Here is a 15,745-nt window from a genome sequence, read left to right as displayed (position 1 = left end):
AACCTTCAGGAGGTGAGGCCAAGTGGAAGGAATTTAGGTTCTTGGGGATGTGCCCTTGAAAGTGATATCGAGACTCTAGCCCCTCTTATCTTTCTATATACCCCTACTTCCCAGCCCTCATGAGCTGAGCAGTCCAGCTCTACCATGCTACCCCACCATGATATACTGCACTACCACAGGTCCAAAGCACCAGGGCCAAGAGATGATGGACTAAAACCCCACATATTGTGACAATAAATCTTTCTTTCTTAAAAGTTGATTTCTCTTGCATATTTGTCACAGTTGCTGAAATCTGATTAATAATATATATATTTGAAGGCCTAAGAACAACAAGAACCAATGTTGTAAGTTCCAGTGCAAAAGCAAGCAGGCTGGAGACCCAGGAAGACCTCATGTGTTAGCCTGAGTCCAGAAGCCAGAAAAGATCAATGGTCCAGCTCAAGTGATCAGGCAGAGGAGCTCATTTTACTTGGCCTTTTTGTTCTATGGAGGCCTTCAACCAATTAGATAAAGCCACACACATTAGAGAAAGTTATTTTATTTCTACTGACTCAAATAGAAACACACAGGCACACCCAAAATCATGTTCCATCCAATATCTGAACACTCTCTGAGCCATTCAAATTAACACACAAAATTGACCATCACCAATGGAATGAGTCAAAGTGATGCTGCATGATTTGAATGATACTGCATCTCCCAAATTTTGCACCTTTTGAATCCAGCTACTAAACAAAAACTTGGGGGATATGTATTAGTCAGCTTTTCCATTACTGGGACACAATACCCAACACCCACATCATAAAGAAGGAGAATTTTAATTTGGCTCATAGTTTCAGGAGATTCGGTTCATTGGTGGCTGGCTCCAAGGCAGGAGCATCATGGCAGAAGGGTGTGGCAGAGTAAACCAGCCAGATTCATGGCACCTGGGAGGCAGATTAGAGGAAAAGTTCCAGAGAGGAAGGGGCAGGAACTAGACAGAGCACAGTGTCACACCTCCACGCCCCACCCAAACACACCCAGAAGTGTGCTTTATTAATCCCCTGAGTGAATCCCAAAGCCAACCAAGTTGACATTTCACTTTAATCATCACATCACATTGCTTGTCACCTTGGTACCCAGACACATCTCCTCAAGCCATATTTAATCTCCAAATAAACACAGGTCGTAAGTCTGCCTAACTATCCTATGTATAGCTAAACACAATAATTCCTTCCCAGTCTCAACATACCCAGCATTTCTAAAAAGTCCAAGTTAAAATCCTTTTTGAGATAGAATGCAAACTCTTAGCTGTGAACCTCTGTAAAAAATCAGAACAAGTTATATTATGCCAAGGTACATTCATAGAATAAGACTTCCCACTCCCAAAAGGAGGAAGGGAAGGATAGAAAAAACATCAGACCAAGGCAAGACCACATCCAGCTGGGCAAACATTAAGTCCTGTAGCTCTCTGTCCAACACCCAGGGTACATGGTGGTGAGATATTAGTTCCAAAGATCATGGGTGCCCCCATCCCTTATCATCTTTCTAGCTGCAGCCCACATAGCTTCTCTCTTGAACCTGATCCACTCTTGGGCTGAAGCTTTCCTTGGCAAATGTCCCCTACTCCTTGTATCTCTAAATTCCTGGGGTTTCCACTATACCTCTGACTTCATTCCCATAGATTCACACATTGCTCTTTCAGGGTCTACATGTATTGCCTCCCAGACTTTCCTTTGAAATATGGGTGGATATGGTAAGTCTCCCTGGCGTTACAATTCTTACATTCTAGACATCAGAGATGATGCCCAGGTATGCTGGCAGCTTGAGCAGTAGCCAAGGCCCCTCAGACTACAGCTTTAGGGCCCTCTATCTGCATGGATGGATGAGCACAATGAAATGAATCCAGGGGAACCAATTTTCCATTCTCTTAAAATGGGCTAACAAAATAATTTTGACTGCTGAAACCTTATCTCTGCTACAGAATCTTGCAGGATTTTGCAGTATAGACTATTTTATAGTCAACCCCCACCCAAGCCAGGCCAAAATCAAAAAGTTCCCCAGGACCTTATTTATTGGAACCAAAAAATTCATGACTGATCAGAAACTTAGAGGTTTGGAAAGATGATATTCCTCTGGGAGAAACAGAATGCTGACCAGATAATGAATGAAATGAGGCTGGTTGCTAAGATTTGGGAAGAATAATCAGAGCAGGTCCTGATGGCACCTAAGTTCCTGGTTCCAGCCACCAAGATGTGGTTTCTCTTCTGCTGTTACATAGCCATGATAATTTGTCTCTAATAAATTCCTCCTTTATTTCTGAACTAGTTAATAACAATTGGAAACAAAGAGATCTTGAATATTTGTTTCAAGAACCATTAAAAAGAGGGTTACAAATTTTCTCTCCACTAATTTCCTTTGTAATAGTGTCTCCTAAGACAAAATCTTGGGAAAATGTGGAATAAAATGCATTGCAACATTTGCCTCATTTGTAATAAGAAAATTAGAGACAGTTTTAGCCAGTTATATTGAAATTGTTGAATAAATGACATTAACTCTGTAACCAATACTCTTAAGAGTGTCATATGTCCATTGAGTGTGGTGCATATTTACTTGGCTTCTATATGTTTGCTATTACAGACAGGAGTAATATTTATAACACTAGTTTTAAAACGTTGGGATAAATTATAAGTACATGACCACAAGTGTTCCCAAAAAAAATGTGTACTGGAAAAAACTCTAGAAGGAAATAAACCAAAATTACAGCGTGAATAATATATGCTAAAAGATTCTGGCCCTGTTGTACATTTTTATAGCAAGCAATCATTGGAAAATTGTTAGAAAATTAGTAGTTTTCAATTACGTAAGTGAAGAATATAGGCTTTTCTGTTTCTTTCCACTCACAAGTACAGTTGAATGGGTATTCTGGCCACATAGTGTTATAGATAATACATTCTACTTACAGCAATTCTTACCCACCATTTAAAGATGCAAGTCATAGACAATTCACTGCTCTTTGGTAGTCAGTTAACTTATTTGTGCTTTACAGAACCCAAATGCAAATCGGGATCACTAGTGGGCAAAGCTCATGTGATCCAGCCCATTATTGTTTCTTAATCATGCAGTTAACCACCTAAGGTGACCAGTTGTCCCAATATCCCATAATCATTTTATTGAGGTAATTATAGGTTCTTTGATTTCATTTTTTAATAGCTTTTCAATGGAAGCAGAAATGCAACACCTTAAGCTCTCTTTTGCCATGTGCTTGAGCAACTGAATAAAATCTCTTTATCTACCAATGATTAATTACCTCAAAATTATTGAAATATAATTAAAAAGTATTTCACATTAATGTAGCACATTCATCATTGTATTAAAAAAAGAAGAAAGAAAAAAATGAATTCCCAGCCAGTAATGAATACCTGTGACTCATTGCCCCAGAACTAACAAAGGGAAATGCTGCAGAACTGGTAAGGAGACTGAAATTACTGCTGTAGAATTATTAAGGTAGTTATTACAAGTTAATTGAATATCAGTTGATTACACAAAAGTACACTTACTGACTCTTTTCAAGGTGTAAGGATTAAATTTAGCAAGTAGCTAGCAATTCAGGTAGCACTGGTTTTTTTGTACTTTCACCTTGGAATCTTAACTTTTCTACATACAACCTGGTTATTCAAATCAGTTAAAGCATAAGTGTGGAAGGGCTATTTTGTGCCATGGATGTACTAGAGATCCAGAGAGGAAAAAGCTAGTATCACTTCCTGCCCAACTGGAGTCCACTTTCCAGCATCCTCCCATCTCCCCATGTCACACTCAGCATCTCTTGTTTTGAAGGCACAGTTTTCGAAGTGAAGCCTGGAGCACCATTTATGGTTCCTACACAATCAGAAACATGTTTGTAGACCTGCTTCCTGAGAAACACCTCCAACGTCTTTGGGATACTTTTTTCTTCCCTGAAGATTGAAATGAAAACTACTGTCACCTCGGGCTGCACAACATTCACCCGGAGTCGGGCTCCCCACATCAAGCAAAGCAGAGGTGACTGGATGCACACAGTTCTTCCCTCCTGTTCTTCAGTCAGGTACACATTATAAGAGGTCATCAAGAAAATCCTGCATCTTCCGCACACCCACAGCTTTCTCTTTGCCAAGAAATAGGTATATACCTAACAAAATCCCCTTCTGTGTCTCCTAGATTGGGGTATTAAACTGGAGAAAGAGAGACTCAAAGCAGGTACAAAGTAGAGAAAAGAGCAGCACATATAGCTAAGGACCAATGCAAAAATGCGTAGCAGGATATCTAACTTTGTATTCATATGAAATGTTTTAATTCACAGATCCAGTATGTTCTGCACATTGGGTTGCCTGTTAGTCTTCTCTGAAGACAACAGAAACTTGTATTGTTGGTAGACATTGCTGCACCACAAGTAAAGAATACACCTCAGGACGATGTCAGTGGACCGGAGACACGGAGACACAGTCCCAGTGACCACATTTACCTCCTGGCTCCAGCCACGTCTGAAGACAGTGCATCCCCTTAAAGCTTCCTTTACACAAAGTTTTGTACCTGTTGTAACCTAGACTATGCTGGTTCTCTGTAATCTACAACCAGAGAGTTTTGACAAATACAGTTTTATAATACTTACCTGAAAATAATCAAAGAAAACATTTAAACTAGAAAGAAAAGTCATTAAAGGGAACCAAAATGGAAGACAAGGTACTGGTATCCCATCCACATTTTTCCTACAGTTACAATGAAAGAAAGAAAATATTCTACCTCAATATTAAGAATTAAAGAAGTTAAGATAAAAGAATAAGAGTGAAGGTAGAGTATGTTCATATATGGAATGGAAAAAACTTTAGAATGATGGTTCCAGAACAGAATGCAATGTTATAGCATCACAATATAACAACAATACTGTGTCCATCAAAAATCAAGAAATGAGAGAGAAGTGAAGAATAAATAAAAGTTCACTGATTCTGCCGAAAATTTAAGATTTTGTTCAAAAGCAATGAATTCAATTTATCAAAGTTATTTCAAAGAAAATTTAACCTTTAGAAGTATCTTTGAGAAAAAATGTGAATAACTGATGTAAAATTTAGCAATTTTTTACTTTCTTTTTGGTAATTACTTTAAGTAAAAGTTAAATCAACACACATCGTATAGAACATAATGCTGTTTTCTACAACTAAATATGTGTTTGCCTTTGTCCTCATGGACAGGACCTATCACAGTGATAGTCACAGGGTGTTAACAATTGTGCATTCTGAGCAGTCAGATCTGAAGTTAGTTTTTGTGTTCTCCATACTTTATGTTTGATATGAATTTATTACAATGCAGTTGAATATTTTTTGTAAAAATAATAACTATTATCCTTGAGGAATCATTTTCTGATTATCTGTAATTTGCTGTTTCCCGTTGTGCTTCTCAGTGAGAACTGCGACTGAGAAGGAGGAGCAGGGTGACCAGACTTACACTGGGCCAGGAACGTCATTCCTCACTGGCTCTTACCCTCGTTTGGGGTCCAGGAATAGTCTCAGAAGGAAAACAGAAAAAAGTCCTCCCTCCCTTTGTTGGAGTTGAAATTTTACTTGCAAAACAAACCACAAGGAAATAAGTAGCCAAATAAATGAAATAACTACAAATGCTACAAAGAGTTAAGGAAGAATCAAACAAGATGAAAGCACAGAGACAAAGAGAGATGTGGAGTCATGGAGAGCTGGGAGCCTCATCTCGCAAATGCCCGGGAGAAGGAGTAACCATGGAGAAAAGGTCTCTGCTCTCCACACACCTCTAAAACCAGAGGAAGAGGACGAAACTGAGGGTCGAGGAGGCAGAGGATGCAGCTGTGGAGATGTGAGGCCGGGTGGACAGGATGAGGACAGTTCTAAGGGTAGCAGAGCTCCTTCCTTCGGGCAGGTGCTGAACAAGACAGCAACTGCGCATGCTCTCTCTACAGAAAGAAGACAGCGCTCTGGTGCTGTGTGGGGGCAAGGGAGGGAACAGGAAGGCCGCGGGGAGAGCAGATGATTGTCTGCTGCCATTGTCCACATTCCCTTTGGTCTGTGTGACTGAAAGAGGAAATGTCGCACGCTCAGCTCTGGATGTGACTTCTGGACCCTGAAGGAAAGCTGCAAGGGAAAGACAAAATTGCAGACATTGTTAGCTTAAAGACCAGTGAAGCTCCAGGAAAGTGGGTGAAATTGGCTAAGGGAAGGAGGAGAGGGAGAAGGTAAGGGGCTGCAGGAGGCGCCCAGGGGACGCTGAGGTTTAGAGGCGGAGCAGAGAAGGGGAACCCAGTGAAGAAGGAAGGAGCAGCAGTTAGGGAGGAAGGAACCTGGAGAGATGCTTCAAGATGGAGGCAGACACTGAACCTGAGAGACACCGAAAGAGGTTACATAAGGGCCAAAGAGTGAATTTGACAATGGGCTATTTTGTTTTCCTTAACAAAAACCATCTCAAATAAGTGATGGGAGAAAAGTCCAAATTGCAATGGTTGGAAACAGTAAGAAACTGAAGACAAAGCAGGAATGTCTGTGGTGGCGACCTGGCTTCTCCCAGACGGGTCTTTTCCCCTGAAGAACAAGACAGCTAGTGACTATTCCAGGGTTTGTACTATGGAATCTAGGCTATCCAGGCTGTAATTTACACATCAATATCTCCCTCTACCTTTCTGACACCTCATTTTGAGCACAGGGCTTCAATTCTTAAGGACGCATCACTTTCTACAGACAGAAAACAAATGGAGCAGGAAAAGCCAAAGGCAGCTACCAGCTGAGTAACCATTTTGTAAATAGTTCTCCCCACAGAAGCACTACATTCCTGTCTCCATATCTCATTAGCCTTACTGTTGTGCAAAGGTTTTTAGAAAATATGCATGGGCACACAGTTCTCTACAGAACTAGGGAGGTAGGGAGTGAGGTGAGAATCACTGTGGTGATTCAAACTCACCCTCTGTGCCTCAGGCTGTCTGTGGATTGGCAATGCTGATAATCCTGCAGGGGAGTGGCTGGGCAGGGGAGCAGGACACAGCAGTACTTTTTCCTATTTCTAATGAGATATTTTTCTTCTCTCCCCCTAAACCAATGACATAGAGAGATTGGGAGATTGGGCCCAGACTACAACAAAAGGCCAATTAAATGGCAAATGGACATTTTTTTTTTAACTTATAACTTCCACGATGGGCTGATGCCAAAGAGTTTTTGAACCAGTAAAAGCTTGGAGGTAACAGAGGAAAAGGTATTGCTCTCAAAACTGAAAGGGGTTTGATGGGACGCTGGAGACAGAGGTTGGAAAGCAAAGAATCTATCCCAGTTAACAGGGCGACAAGGGAGGCTGCCCAAGTAACACTGCCCGCCCATTTTGTTCTTTTGTTTTCTTTTAGTTGCTGGTTTTGCTATAGGTAAGAACCTGAAGAGAAAAGAAAAATCACATGTAGTCCATTGCTTCTGCGAGTTTTGAGAGAAAGAAGAGATGATGGCTGACATCCAGGCTGATGGGATGAGGATAAGAGATTAGCTTTGAAATATTGATTAAAATATATTATTAACATTAGTATTAAACTTTTATTTGTTTCTTCTTACTTTTCTAAAATAGCTGTTATGGCATACGTGGCTCATATTTGTAGGTCTGTGCATATTTTTGAGGGCAGCAGCATTCGAGAGATAGAAAGCAAATTGTACTTCTGCACGTGCAAGGGGGAAACGTGAGAGTGGAAGCTTTCAGACATATTAGTTACCTATTGCTGTGTGAGGAAATGTCCCTGGAGCACAGCGACTTAAGTGAATATTTATTATCTTCCAGATCCACATGTCAGGAACCTGGGCACAGGGTTTGGTGGGACTCCTGGCCTCAGGCTTCTCAAAGCCTGGCTGCAGGTGTTCTCAGGGCTGCCTCGCCTCCAGCTACACAGGGAGGATTCACACCACACTCCCTCCGAAGGTGGCTGTTGGCAGGATGCACCTCCCTCTAGGGTGCTCCTGTTGGGCCAAGGCTGCCTTCCGTCCCTTGCCAGGAGGCCTGTCCACAACAAAGCTCCCTGAATGGCCTCGCTTCACCAGAGGCTCAGGTGAGAGCTCAAGGCAGACACAAGTCAGTCTTCTCTGACCTCCTCCTGGACATGGTGACCCATTACTCAAGTCCTCTTCTAGACCCCAGAAGCAAATCTGAGGTCCAGCCCGCCCTCTAACGGAGGAGAATGCACCAGGGCATGGACACCTAGACACCAGGATCCTAGCAGCCAATTCAGAAACTGCCTACACAGAACAGGGAAGAAGGCAGCATACGTGTACCACACAGCCCTGGGGACAGAGAAGAGAGCCTTCTTCACCATTCAGGAGAGGTCCAGGTGATGAGGGTACAGGTAGACTGCTATGGTTGGCAGTGACGAGCCACAGGATTAGGACTGGCGGCAATTTTTTTAACTCCATGAAGAATGAAGTAAGGGCATCCTGTGAAGGAGAGGATATGTGTGACTTAGGGACACGAGCAACGCTTTAAAAGTAACCTCTGGGAATGGGACAGCCCCTTACCAAAGAGACACAGCCCTACTACCAGGCAATGCCAAATGGAAGTTTATTTATTTTCTTATCTATCTTCAGTGGCACTGGGGATTGAGCCCAGGGCCTTTGCACTGAACTATCTCCAGTCCTTTTTAAATTTTGAGACAGGGTCTCACTAAGTCCCGAAGATTCCCAAATTGGGCTCAAACCCGAGGTCCTCCTACCTCAGCCTCCCAGAGCACTGAAATACCAGGCATGCAAATGAAAGTTTAAAATAACTAGAAAGCAAAAAATCTAGACTGCTCGACTGTGTGATTTTTTTTTTCTCCTCCACCAACTTTTAGCTGCCAGGGGACTCGCAGAGAAAGTAGCAGGAGATATATGCCAACTCTAGGGTAGGAAAAATTTTTCAGCCACTTGTGAGTACAGCCAAGAAATAATAGTGTGAATTATAACTCATTTATATTTCTCTCCATCTGATTCTTCAAACCCACCCTGCCCAGCAGGTCTCTTTCTACTGAGCAGGCCAACAAATTAAATAGCCTGGTGTGTGAGCTTTTGATACGGCTCTCTTAGACCTGTAGTGCATGCTAATAGTCTCCTTCATTCCTATCTGCACCCTCTATGGCTGCCCAGCGGGCAAAACTCTCCAAGACTTCAAAGGAGATCTGCAACATGGAACAGACCCAGGGGCCCTGTGTGCACCTCACAGACACACACTGGTGATAACAACCTCCAGCGCACCACTTCATCTTCCCTTCATCTAACACTGCTTGCTTAAATCCAGCTAATATTTATGGTAGGAAACACATAACTTTTGCAAAATAATAGGCTCCAGCACACCTTTAAGACACCCAGAGGTTGGTTGGCTTGTTGGTGAGTTGGGTTTAAAGTGCACAGGAAGAAAAGTCACGCAAAGATAGGAGGAAAAGCAGCCTGCTTGCCTGTACTCTGCTTCCTTGGACGACTGACTCCCTGGTTTCCCTGGGACTCTCTTGGTTTTAGCACTAAGGTCCTGCATGTAGGAAACCTGTGTCCCAGGTAAACGCAGGTGTCCAGTCACCCTGATTTACCTGTAAGCGTTCTCTGGACCGGTCTGCAGCAAAACTGCATGAGACAGATTCCTGGAACTGATCTTGTCCTAACTTCTGATTCCTGCATAACGTGAGCCCAGACCATGGTCTTTCCTTGACCCCTCTGGCATCTTCTTCAAAACTAATTTCCCAGGAAGTACCAGATCTCACAGCTTATCACTGTTTCTATTTTGGAATTAGTTAACAAAATCCATCCAAAAAATGATTCGTGGCTTATTATTTGCAAAGCACAGTGACAGATGCAGCTAAGGATGTAAAAGCACTAAGAGCTATGCCTGTCCTCAAGAAACTTGCTAAACTGTAAATATAATAAAATCTGTACCATTAGAAAAAAGACCAAAAAATAACAAAACTAAAATACAGAACAAATATTTACAAAATCACAAATCAAAATATGATGGATTGCCAGCATGCCCTTGGGAAAAAGGAATGGCTTTTAGAATCAGGAAGCTTGTTTTGTTTTGTTTTGTTCTGTTCTGTTCTGTTCTGTTCTGTTTTTGGAGGGAGGAGGTTTTTGCTTGCATTTTTCTTTTTACAAAATAAAGATAACATATTTAACAAACATCATGGTTTTGACAAAGCAGAACAGAAGGGTGAGTATCACTGTAGACAAATCTTCAAGCTTGAAATGCATGAGCATAGGCATCAAACAAGCCACACCAGGATCCCAGTGTCACTGCAGCCACATAATATGGGCTGGCAAACTTGTCAAAATACCCTTCTTCTCACTTGAGAACTTGAGATGATACAGAAGTCCTTTACATAATGTTCAGAATCAGTTTGCCCTTTAGGTAGCACATATCATCGAAAGTGTTCAATGCACACTTTCAAAATTGCTGCAAATGATGCAATTCAAATTTTAAATAAGTCATAAATGCTGCTTCCCAGACCCTGTGGACTTAAAAGGCAGAAGACTCCTGTATGTTCTTGTCTGAAAGCATGTTCATTCAAAATAGGTTTCACTTTGAAAATGCCAAATTAATGCCAGCGGTCCTGCAAAGAATTAGGACTGAATTAATCTCAGCAACAGACTGAGATTCAATTTAGGCTCACAAACTTGAGTTACCCCTTTTGCTGTTGCTTTAGTTATATACTGCTACACAGCAGAGTTCCACAAAACGTGTCAGTTTAAAGCAACACACAAGTACTATCTGACAGCGGAGGAGGGTCAGGGACCCCAGAGGCTGCCGTCAATGTGCACGCTGAGCTATAGGCATCTTTTCCGGTGAACTGGAAAAGAAATCTGATAGCAGCTCATGTCATCATCCTCCCCCAAGGCCCCCTGTACTAGAGACTGAACCCAGGACCTTCACACTGCATCCCCATCAGGGTACATCCCCAGCTTTTTCTTTTCCAATTTTTATTTCGAGACAGGGCCTCACTAAGTCACTTAAGTAACCCAGGTTGGGCTTGATCTTTCAATCCTCCTCCTGCCTCAGACTCCCAGAGTGCTGGGTTACAAGCTCACACTTCCACCCCCAGATCCATATGATTATTTTTTTTCAGGATTAATTTCTTTGCATGTCATTTTACATAGGATCTGGGCTCCTGGCTGCTGTTGGCTGGATGTCACCCTCAGATCTGTGTACCTAGCGTACCTGCGAGGAGAAAGAGGAATGTAGGCATGTCAAAGCAGCAGGCAGTGGTCACAGTGGGCATCTGCAAAGCCTTCCTCCAGTGCTTAGCTCTTAGGGCACTTTGTCATACTTTGCAACAAGAATGAATAATGCAGATTACACTGGATGACAAACTAATGCTACAAACAATGCCTCTTTTCCTTTCCTTTTTTTTTTGAGACTGGGTCTTTCTAAGTTGCCCGGGCTGGCCTCAAACTTGCCATCCTCCTGTCTCAGCCTCCCAGGATGCTGGGTCTCCTCCTAGCCTTCCAAAGTAGCTGCCACGTGGATTTGTACTGTTCCTCAGACCCGGGCTGCTTTGGCATGGGTGTGTTCTACCAACAACTTCCCTTTCTTTAAAACTATATTCTGTACCTTCTAATGTACCTTGAGTTTGCTTAAACTAAATCTTAATAATCTGAAAACTATAAGAATGACCACATCAGAAGCATCCACAAGTAAAAGAGATCATGGCTAAAAGCTGTCAGAAACTAGCTCCGTCACGGAAAATCAGGCCATTTGTTTTGGTTCACGTAACTTAACCTTCCTGGACACTAATCGCCCTGTGGAAACATGAGTGTTATACCAGATAATCTCTCAGGCTCCTTCCAGCCCCAAAATGGTTTCAAGATTGTATAACCTGCTATTAGAAAAGATGCTCCTCTTTGTAAAGGAGCCTTGCCCCAAACCCAGAGGCTGTGCACCCGAGATCCAGCCCCAGGAGTGAAATGCAGGGTGATGACAATGAGTGGCTCTTATAAGCTTCACTTGCAAAGCAGCCTCAATTTTCTCCCTCATTTTGCCACCCAGGAAGCTAGTAAAAATTATCAAAGCTTTTCAGAGGTTGAACGAGCATCTGGTACCAACAGTGCCACATCAAACACTGAGAAAGTCTCTGGTGGGGGAGGGAGCAGAGGCACGGGCTTGTAGACATCGCCGAGGAGAAAGAAGCTGGAGCTGAGCCAATCCAGCCTCCTTTGTCCTCTCCAAAAGAGACCTGGCACAGTGGCTTTAGCCAGTAGTGGGTGCACCATGAACAAAGGAAATTGAGGGGTTTGTTCTGAATCCTCACCTTGCCTTGAGAGCTGTTGTCTTTCAGAAGCAAATTCACAATAACCATACATGGGACATGAACAAACATGCAAGGATTTGTGATTGTTAACCTTGACTGTCAACTTGATCGACTTGAGAGATGCCTAAGAGATGAGTGAAGCATACTTCCAGGTACGTCAGACTGGGTCGTGCACATGAGACTTTGGAGACTATGCTGGTCCTTGGCCTCTTCTCTGGGCTGCTCATCTCCTGCTCTTCCCAGCTACCATAAGGAGGGAAGCTCCCCTATGCCAGCCACATCCTTCCACCATAGTGTCCCTGCCTTTGAGCCAGCCAACCATGGGCTGAAACTTTGAAACCATGAACCAAAATGGACTTTTTCTCCTTTGAGTTGTGCACATCAGGTAGCTTGTCTCAGCAACAGAAAGGTGACTAAAACAGATACACCAGTGTTCACTGAAACGTATGCATCCCTACAGGAAAAAGGAACTACAAAAACCACTATCTTTAGCATGTGAACTAGTGACCTTGGGACCTGAATTACAAGAGTAAGATTAACTGGATTAACTGGAAGTGTGATGTTACTGGGCTCTGATCTCCAGCCTAGAGGCAGGGCCATCAGCCCGGGTCCTAGGGGTGAGGTTTCTTGGCTAACCCAGCTATCTTCTGTGCTTAGATGGGTCATGTCACATTGGCCAGGTGACTGTCCTTGATCCAAGTTTCCAGGTGGGCTCCACACCCATTCAGAAGAACAGTAGTGACACAGGCAGTGAGAGAGAGGGTCCAGGGAGACAAAACACTTTGTCTTTTTCAGAAATCCTTTGCATTGTATTCTAACCCCATATTAGCCTCATGAAGCTCAACTCTCAGTGAGGTATCTTCCCTCCAAGCTCCAGGAGAACGAGTGATGGCCCCAAGTCCCAGCAACAGTACTGGCCATTCCACACCCACAGTGAGCTGAAACACTGGGCAGTCTGCATTCTTTTGTGAGCCTCAGAACCATAAAGCAAAAATCAAAACACAGAGACCCTGTAACATATCCCCTCTCCCAGCTCTTAAAATGTCTAGTTGATAAATTGCTCCATTCAGCTGCAAATGTGGAAGCGTGGTCTTCAAGCCTATTATGTATGTATGGCCAAAGTGTCTTGATTCATGTGACCACGTGACCTGAAGATCCCTCTGTAAGCTTTCTCTATGCTGGGATAAGCATCAGTAGGATAGAAATATATTTTTCTCTCTCCAACTTAATTGTACCTATCTTATTGCTTTTCTTGTATGTACATAAGCAGAAAGAGCTAATGTAAAGAGTACATTTTAATAAAATTTCCATATCTTTTTGTATGCAAAATTATATAAAATATGTCTTGTCCTTTTGTTGGGACCATTTACAAGCCTGGGGACAATGACACAGAGTGTATTAGGGCCACCCATGCAATCTCCTAATGGCAGCTTGGCCCAGAGCCAAGCTTTAAGCCAATCCTCAGGGAATTCAAATTTAAAAGTCAGCTGCATTAGAGGTAGTGATTCAGTTTGGAGAAGATATCATCTTTCGTGATTTATTACAGCCAGGGCTTTGGGTACATTTAAAAGATGATCTTGTTTAGTTGCATTTTCAAGGGAGTAATCCTGCATGAAATGAGAAACATCTGAACCAGGAGCCGGCGGGGGGGGCTCAACTAGAGCTCAAATTACATGCCAAGCACAGTTCTTCTTAGAAATAAGTCTTCAAGTACCCCAAAACCTACAATTTTAATTCCCAATATTTAACCTGTGGCCATTAGGTAGAGGTGTTTCTATTAAATGATGACAAAAGCATTAATTCCCTATAAGAGTAATCATTTAGTACGAAGAATAAACTTGTGATTTGAAATATCAGTCTTGCTAGTGCCTATAATGTATTACTAATTTATACTTACTCTCAAAAAAGCTCCAGAGTTTTTCTATCCACAGCCTGCAAGACTCTGCACCAAGACTTGTGACCCTACAGACCCCTACTCTTGGTCCCTACAAGCTCTAGTGTGGCTCCGATGTTGTCTGCTTCAACTGGACATCCGCTGCTGAGTCAGTAACTCTTTCCACAATATTTACGTCTTTTAGTACTCACTTCAGATTTGGATGGGGTAAGAGTTAACAGTACTATTCAGAACAAAGCAGCTTAGCAAAATGTTATTTCTATAAAGATAAATCTCCATATGCTTTTTTTTTTTGGACAAGGGAATTAAAAAAAAAAAAACACCATGAGCCTTAGCTCTATTTCCCACTGGTGTCTTCATTTTCAAGTTTTATTGCATTCCACAGTGGTTTTGCAATGAGCTCTATCAAGAGTCTCCAAGCAGAATGTAAACAAGGCCTTTGCAGTGACTCAGGCTAGAGCAAGGAACAGAGCTGGGAGCTGGAGATCGCTGCTGAGCTGTCCCCAGAAAAGTGGTCACCCCACATCCCCCACTGCAGAGTCACTTCTGACATGCACATCTGCAAATGAAGTTGCAACCAGGAAGAAACCAGGCAGACGCTCCCCTCCCTTTAGGAAAACACCAGCTCCATTGCTATCAGAAACGTCCACATCTACTCTGGTTTCCACATTGTGAGCTCATACAATTCGACAACACTGTGAGGCATCAGTCATGGCTTCTTTGGGGGATCTGTGGCCCCATAGCCCTTCCTCCAACTCCCAGTTCAGGTTACTTCCACTCCAGAACTGAGCCCAAGAACTTCTCACTGAGCTACACCCTCCGCCCTTATCTTTCTTTCCAGACAGAGTCTTGCTAAGTCACTCAGTCACAGAGGCTGGGCTTGAATTTGGAATTCTCCTGCCTTGGCCTCCCCAGAGGACTGGGATTGCAGGTGTGCACCATGGGCTCCAGCTCTGATCATCATCTTCATAGGTCTTTATTGTAGTGAGAAGTCAATGCACAAGCAATGTAAACAACAACAACAATTTCGAATAATGAGTACTGACTGGAGCCAATGCAATGGAGAGCACTCAAACCAGATAATGGAGTGAAGAAAGCCAAGAGACAGTGCCTTCCTTGGCTTTTGAGTTTCAAAAGTCAGTCCCAGGACTGAAAATACTGGGAAGTAATATGTCTGTGTTTTCTGGGATAAGAAGAAAAAGGGAAGAGAAAAAGTCAGAGGAGAAAACAAGGAAGACTCAAAGCTGGTGGGCACCTGAGAAGCCCCAAGCCCTGCCCCATTGCCTTCCTGGCTTGGAAGAGGACCCCAAGCCTAGAGCCCAGACCCTCTTCCTGAAGGGCCCAGGATGGTCCCAGGACAAAGAGGACCTCAGACTAGACTGGGCTGTGGCCCAGCAGTTAAGTAGCAGTGGAGGGAGAGGAGGACTACACAGACAGCAGGGGACCTAGCCACCCTGCAGGGGCAGGGAGTCTTTTCCTGTGGGCTATACCTGTCAGGATTGGGGTGGACAACCAGGGGGAAAAGAAAAGGCAGGAGGGAGGAGCTTCTCCAAAGAGTGCAGTGAATTGGTGACAGTGACAGCCAG

The sequence above is a fragment of the Heterocephalus glaber genome, unplaced genomic scaffold (genome assembly GCF_053883595.1).
Source record: "Heterocephalus glaber isolate CG9 unplaced genomic scaffold, H.glaber_assembly_v1.0 deba00001538, whole genome shotgun sequence".
NCBI classification, from domain to species: Eukaryota; Metazoa; Chordata; class Mammalia; order Rodentia; family Bathyergidae; genus Heterocephalus; species Heterocephalus glaber.
The sequence above is the reverse complement of the archived record's forward strand: the minus strand, read 5'-3'. Positions refer to the sequence as shown.